The sequence below is a fragment of the Camelina sativa genome, chromosome 11 (genome assembly GCF_000633955.1).
Source record: "Camelina sativa cultivar DH55 chromosome 11, Cs, whole genome shotgun sequence".
NCBI classification, from domain to species: Eukaryota; Viridiplantae; Streptophyta; class Magnoliopsida; order Brassicales; family Brassicaceae; genus Camelina; species Camelina sativa.
In genome coordinates, this window is record NC_025695.1 from 9812684 (window position 1) to 9819914 (window position 7231).

Consider the following 7231-nt stretch of genomic DNA (forward strand, 5'->3'; position numbering starts at 1 on the left):
TTTGTATGTTGAGTGATCTCTACGCGTTGGAACGTGTGAGTTTCTTTTGATCAAGGTGATTAGTACACGTAGAATAGAATTATGGATACAAGTCTGCGACACCCTCCGGATCAGGACTCACGAGTATAATCAATAATAGACAATTAATTTAAATGCATATTCACCCATGCACAGTTCTTTATGTTTAAAGGTTCACAAAAATAATACATTGTATAAATATTTTTTGTCTTAAACCCTAACATTTGGGAGTCGGTACAATCACTCGGTTTCAAGTCCTTCCTTCCCCCTCCTAAGTCCTAAAGTAACAAAGAATGGTGAACATGAATGTGTAAAGTAAAATATTAGAAGTGTTCCAAGACTATATTGGATATTTGGACACAACAAAAGAGCTAATTCGAGAGTGAAAAATAATTGTGTGAGGTTTAAAATCTTGCCGATAAATAAGCAAAAGGTAGTCCAAATCCAAGTGTCTTTAAGCCTCTATGTAAGAAGACTTTGGATACTGCACTCAAAGATCACATTAAAATACATACCAAATAACAAAGTACCAGATTAAGAGCACGGGTTAAAATTCATTTTATTTACATTGTAATTTTTTTATAAAATATAATTTATGTGATTGTTTTTTAAAGTTTTTTTGGATAAAATATTATGCAATAAAATCATATACTAAATATGATGACTTGAAAAAGACACATATTTTGTAAGTTTAATATTGTTAATAATTCTAGATAAGTATTTGTGCTATAATAATGGTTAAATTTATTTTATACAAAATTTTAAATATTTTCTATTTTAAAATAAAATTTTAATATGTTGTATTAGTTTATGTACGTGAAGTTATTTTAACAATGTATATTCTATCTCATGACTTGAATGTCATTATAAGACATAATTTTGTGAATTTGGTTTTTTAAAAGTGAAATATTATATTATGAGTAATTTAATATATTGTTATATTTTTTGTTTTAATATACTTGGTTTTTTGAAATTATTTCATATTATAGTGACATATTATTGACATTGCTATAACAAACCAATTTAGAGTGTTTATAGTTTCTAACTTTAATATCGAGTTTTAATATTTTAAAAATATTTCAAAATAAATTATTTAAAGTTTACAACATTATATAAAATTATAAAATTCAACAGAAAAGTATGAAATTAAATTTAAATATTAAAATTTTGACCCGTTACTTAGTAAATTTTTTAATTTAATAGATATTATTTTTAAAGAATAATATTAATAAAAATTGAATATTTTATAGATTGAATCATTATATTTGTTTATAAAAATTCAACTTATAGTATATCCGGAAATAAAACTATTTTTTAATTATAATATATAATATAATAATTTATTTGTTTCACAAGACTCATATATAAAAATAAGAGGTGAAATATAATAATAATTAACAAATTAATATGTTAAGTTAGATATCAAAGGATTTTATTTGATGAATAATTTAATAAAGGAAAATAATATGGTAAGTTAGATGATATCAAATGATTTTTTAGAATATTCTCTTTAAGACTTTTGGAAACAATAAATCCAAACTATACAAATAATATAAAACTTAATGTATAACCTATTTGTAACCAACTTATTAAAATTATATAGTCTACAAAACAATGTTGTGTACTTCCGTTTTATTATATAGGGGATTGTATTAAAAAAAGATTCCTTCTGTTTCTAAAAAAAATGTCATTTTTGAGTTTTATTTTTGTGTGTCATTTTACATTTTCAATACATATCTTATATTAGATTTCTTAATTTTACTCTTAATCTATAACTAAATTAACCTATTAATCACTTATTGAATAAAGATATACATGTATATTTTAATGTTTTTTTTTAATTTGTGTAAAATGTGACAAAATAACTATTTTTGTGAAACAAAAGAAGTATTAAAGATCAATCACATACATGATTTAACTTAATCTAATATTCTGTTTACATAAAGTTAGTTAATGTACATATAAATACCCTACAAGATTCATAATACCCCAAAAACCAAAAAAATATTTTTCTTAGCAAACTTCCCACCACTTATCTTGGTTGCCAACGAATATTCACGTGATATTTCACGGGGGATGTTGAAAATGAATTGAGAGGACAAAATGGAATAATGCATCTCGTGCATGCCTCTACATGATATTCGGTGATGGTGGTGGGAAGGTGATTACAAATGTGAAAATAATACTTTTGTCAACCCAAAGTAGTTTGTAATAACAAATGTCATCTAACTCATTCCAAAAATTGTCCAAATCTTAAATATCGAAATACCACTACAAGATCTGTCATTTATACGGGTTTGTGAAAACCCATTTTTATGGAAATTGTTTGTTAAAACAACCATAAATTCTGATACCAAACCAAAAACTAGCTCAAGAATCGATGATTACTTCCTTTATATATTGCTCATAAATACTTGATTTTTGAATAAGCAATACTTAGGGGGTGAACCTCTTCATTCCACCCCTTATAAAATAAGAAAATAAAATCTGTATACATTATTATAAAATTAGAAACTTAAACCTCTCTTTTATAAATCCAAATCGATATATACTTTCATTCTAATTGTAAAATCTAAACCCTAACCATCTCATTTGTAAACCCAAACCGACATATAATTTTGTTCTAATTATAAAATCTAAACTCTAACCACTTCATTTGTAAACCCAAACCGACATATAATTTTGTTCTAATTATAAAATCTAAACTCTAACCACTTCATTTGTAAACCCAAACCGACATATAATTTTGTTCTAATTATAAAATCTAAACTCTAACCACTTCATTTGTAAACCCAAACCGATATATACTTTCGTTTTAATTATAAAATCTAAAACCTAATTCTCATTTATAAACCCAAACCGATATATAACCTCGTTTAATTGTAAAATCTAAACCAAGCCAATATTTAACTCTCTTTAAATAAAAGTATACAGAATTTGTTTTTTTATTTTGTTTTACTTTTTAATTTAATTTTGATTTATTTTTTAAATAAAATATTAGATAAAACATTCTGATTGGTTGAGAGGGGAGGGGGTAAATACAAAAGTTAACCCCTAGGGGTGAAACCTAAGTATTTTTTTTTTTGAATTATTTACTTTTAAATGTCAACAAAATTAATGGAATTTTCTCATATATATTTTACTAATCGTATTCCAAATGAAATCACTTAATCGATAAATCGAGTAAACTCTTGATGGTGATATTATACGGCGTGGTTTAGTTGGTTTTGTTTTGTGGCTCAATTTTACAGATAATGAGAAAAATAATATTTTGAAACTCATAACAACTTTTTATCATCTTCTTCCTCGTAATAAACACTGAAAACATATGAGCTTATGAGCTGTTTGTGTAGTCGGAATCACTTTTTTTTTTTTTGAAAAAGTCGGAATCATCTTTCTTAGTTGTTTTGTCAATAGCTCATAAAAATCCAAGAAGAGGCAAAAGATTCGCACGTTTATTCGCATGATTTTTTGTTTGTAGTTTCTAACTAAAAAAATACCCCCACAACACCACCGGCCTCTGTAGATAAAAGTCGTGTAAAATACGATCATTATTTCCTGAACCAATTTTTTTTTTTTAAACAGTTATTTACTTTCTTATGGTTATGGATTGAATCAGTATAACTTAAGCGTATTTACTAAACGTGTATGGATTATTCACTTTGGCTGTAATTTCTGGTTCTTTGTTTCGTTGGCTCCCAATAATATAAGGTTCCATCCAAATAACAAATTTCTGAACTTAAATCGAACCAATCAATAGAACTATATTTGTTTCATAGAATTTATCAAAGATACATGCATGATTGATGAATGATAACAAAAAAAACACCATTTTATTTATCACAAACTCTTCATAATTTATTCCATATCAGTAAACCATCCCATTTATATCGGAAGTCGGAAGTCTTTAGTTGACGCCATTAGCTTCAACTATAATGGAATGACGTTCACAGAAGCTCTTCAATCTTTCAAATGCAATCCCTAAACCAATCCAAATACACAATTTGTTTTTTTTTTTGTCCACAACATGCATTCAATCAGATTAAAACTGCGTCGTGACACAACAACAAACTCTAGTACGAACCACTAGACTGCATGCTTAATCTAAATTTTTATTTGACAAGTGTTCACACAAAAAAAAAATCTTTTATATAAACAGTGATTAAAGGTTTACCAGGTAAAAGAATGAGGTTTTCTTCCTTAGCAAGCTTCCTACAGAAGTCGTGATCATCTTCAATGTCTACAAAATCCAATGGGTCCAGCTTTGTCTGCGGTATGCGCAATATCCACAATGAGAAGATTTGTTTAAAACTTAATACATATTTCAAAAAATTAATTGTAAACTAAAAATGTAATAATAATAGATTGATAGAATACCCATAAGAAAGTGCATGCTTCAGGTTTCATGTAGCAGGTGAGGGTTGGTATGTTCTTGAGCTTAGAATATCCAAATTCCACTTTATCTTTCAGAAAATTATGCCTCTTATCGAAGTACTCTTGAGGAGTTTTCTCCAAGATAGTGGGAATAGCCGCCTACGTCGAATTAACGATAAATGGAATATCGAATTCATAATATTTCATTTAGAAGAATTCTGGAGATGAAACAAATTATAATGATACGCGATCCGAACCTGGATAACAGTTGGTGGTTTAGAACTAATCTCTAGATATTCTTTAGCAGCTGTTAAGACCTGTTCATAAGAAAAATATAAGCCCAAGAAAATGAATTGAAATGATTTTTTTTTTACTGTTAATCTAATAAAGTAATATATATAGGAAATAATGCATATTTCTGTTTTCCGGACCGACCTTGGTGGTTTTGAAGACGCCATTTAGATCGTGCATAGCAAGCCATCCGGTTTGCCATCCTGGGACAATCCATCCTTTCGATATGGACCCGACTGTAACCACGGGTACTATCGAGGAGAATTTTCCCATTGGAACAAATGGATTACTCCCGAACACGGTCCATCTGTATACTTCATCCGAAATTACCATTATCCCGAGTTCCCGAGCCAATGTAGCGAGCTTTGATTGATTTCAAAAGTAAAGATTAGCATTTTGATTGCCTTAATATTATTTTTTAGATCTAAATATAAACTATTTCTATTATGCATGCCCAGTTCATCTAGCTAATCATGTTTCATGTGAACAATTTTGCAAGAGTAAAATTACTTAAATACCTGCTCAAGATGAGCCTTAGTGTAGTAGTTCCCATTGGGGTTATGGGGGTTGATTATAAATATCGCAAACGTGTTCTCGTCTGTCATCTGTCGAAATCGATCTCAAAGTCTCTCTTCGGGATGAATTCATACCTTCGAACCTCAAGCTGTTTGTAAACCGAGTGGACCATGTCCCATGGAAAGCCAGGCCTCGGAAGCAAGATGTTGGCTGTCGGTTTAGCCAGGATTTTGACCGCAAGCTCAATTGCTTGTTTGCATCCAACAGTCATATATACATCATCTCCCGTTAGCTTGTTATCAAGATCTCGGTTTAAATAATCCGCTACAGCACTAATAAATATATAAGCGTAGAGTTAGGATGCAAAACAAGGATGCCAATTCTGTTGAACCGGTTCTATCTAACCTGACCGACCAAAATGTATTCGCTTAAATCTCAAAAAAGGACTAACCTGAACCAATCCAAAAAAACACATATATAGCTCTATTGTACAAAAAATCTAAAATCATTAACATTCTATATTTACCGTTTCGCAACAGAGAGGCCAATACTAGGAGCATAGGCGTTTCCCCTGCCACAAAGGACAGCTTGAACAACCGCCTTTTCGGCAGTATGGCTGGTCTCTGCCTCCTCGCTTAGTGGAGGCAAAATATGCTTTCCTTGAGGGTCGCACATGCTAAAGATTTCAGAAGAGTAAGTGCCTAGAGAGACTGCAGCGGCCTTTTCAGCTGCATTGCTGCCTCCGAACTGCCAATCAACGTAAGACTACAAAATTTCATCAAACAAAAAAGTTCAGCCCACTGTTTTCCGCGGGTTAGTACCTAATAATATCATTATTTCTCATACCATCTCTAATTTCTCTTTGTAAGACTACTACAATATTCAAGTTGGTTCAATATTCAATAATTTTGAGCAAATATACCAAATGATAGACCTTATTAATTTGGAACGCAAAATACGGATCATGCAAGTAGTGTTAACTTCATGCCTTGCGCACGTAAGTAAGTATATTATATTAAAAAAGCTAGCCCAAAAAAAAAAATTAATTCTAAAATTGTTAGTCCTCAAAATATTTATCGATAAAGATTTGATATCTGAGAAACAAAACACTAGAAAGTTATTAAACAAATATTTCATTGATCACAATAACCTAATTTATGTACTAAGATAAATTGATGGATTAAGATAAATTGATCAATATACGAAACAAATATTTCATTGGATGAACTAAGATAATTAAATTGATGTACTAAGATAAATATGAAACATATATTTCATAGGATGTACTAATGAGATAAATTGATCACCACAACCGCAATCCAATAAACTGATAAAGAGTTTACAAAATTATGTTACAAATTAATTATAAAAAAAAAAGAGGGTTTACATGATTGAATCATTGCGTATCAATCGCAAAAAATCAAACCCTAACACAGCAAATTCAAAGCCCTAAATCACGTTGCGTGCAAAAGAAGATATTAAGTGTAAACTCTCAGATCACCATAACTTTCTTGATCCACTGCCTTTTATAGGAAACTTATTATATCCAGCAAACTGGGACATAGGGAGACAGAAATCTTCATCCAGATCGATGTCAGCCTCGATCGTTCTGAAGATGAAACTAAGGCGTGCCTTATCTCTTTCAATCTTGTCAAGAAACTGGCGGGGAACAAGCTGGTCTCGACCTTCTAGAAGACGGGTGCGTGCAGAAGAGGAAAGAGTAGACTGGTTGATGAAGAGCAAGAGGATGATGATGCTGATGAAGCTGATTCTACAAGTGTTCTCCATTGTCGATCGAAGAGGTTTTCTGCTTGACTGTTTCGAATTCTAAGAAAGCCTGTTGTAGATTTAATTTTTGATGTGAGAGTCTTTGTGTGGGTTCTTTTTCATATATATAGAGAGCGGATAGGCCGCCTTAATTTTGTTTTCCTATTTAACTTAGGAAACAGGTGTTACGTGTAATATAAACTGGAATGGGATTATAAGACGTATCGGAAACTAGACCCATTTAAATTTATCTTTCGGCCAAAAA

General features: G+C 30.3%; 1 pseudogene; it reads right to left on the reverse strand.

The window, feature by feature from the left end:
* The window catches only part of LOC104727795, a 12713-nt pseudogene extending 5726 nt beyond the window's left edge, over positions 1–6987 (reverse strand).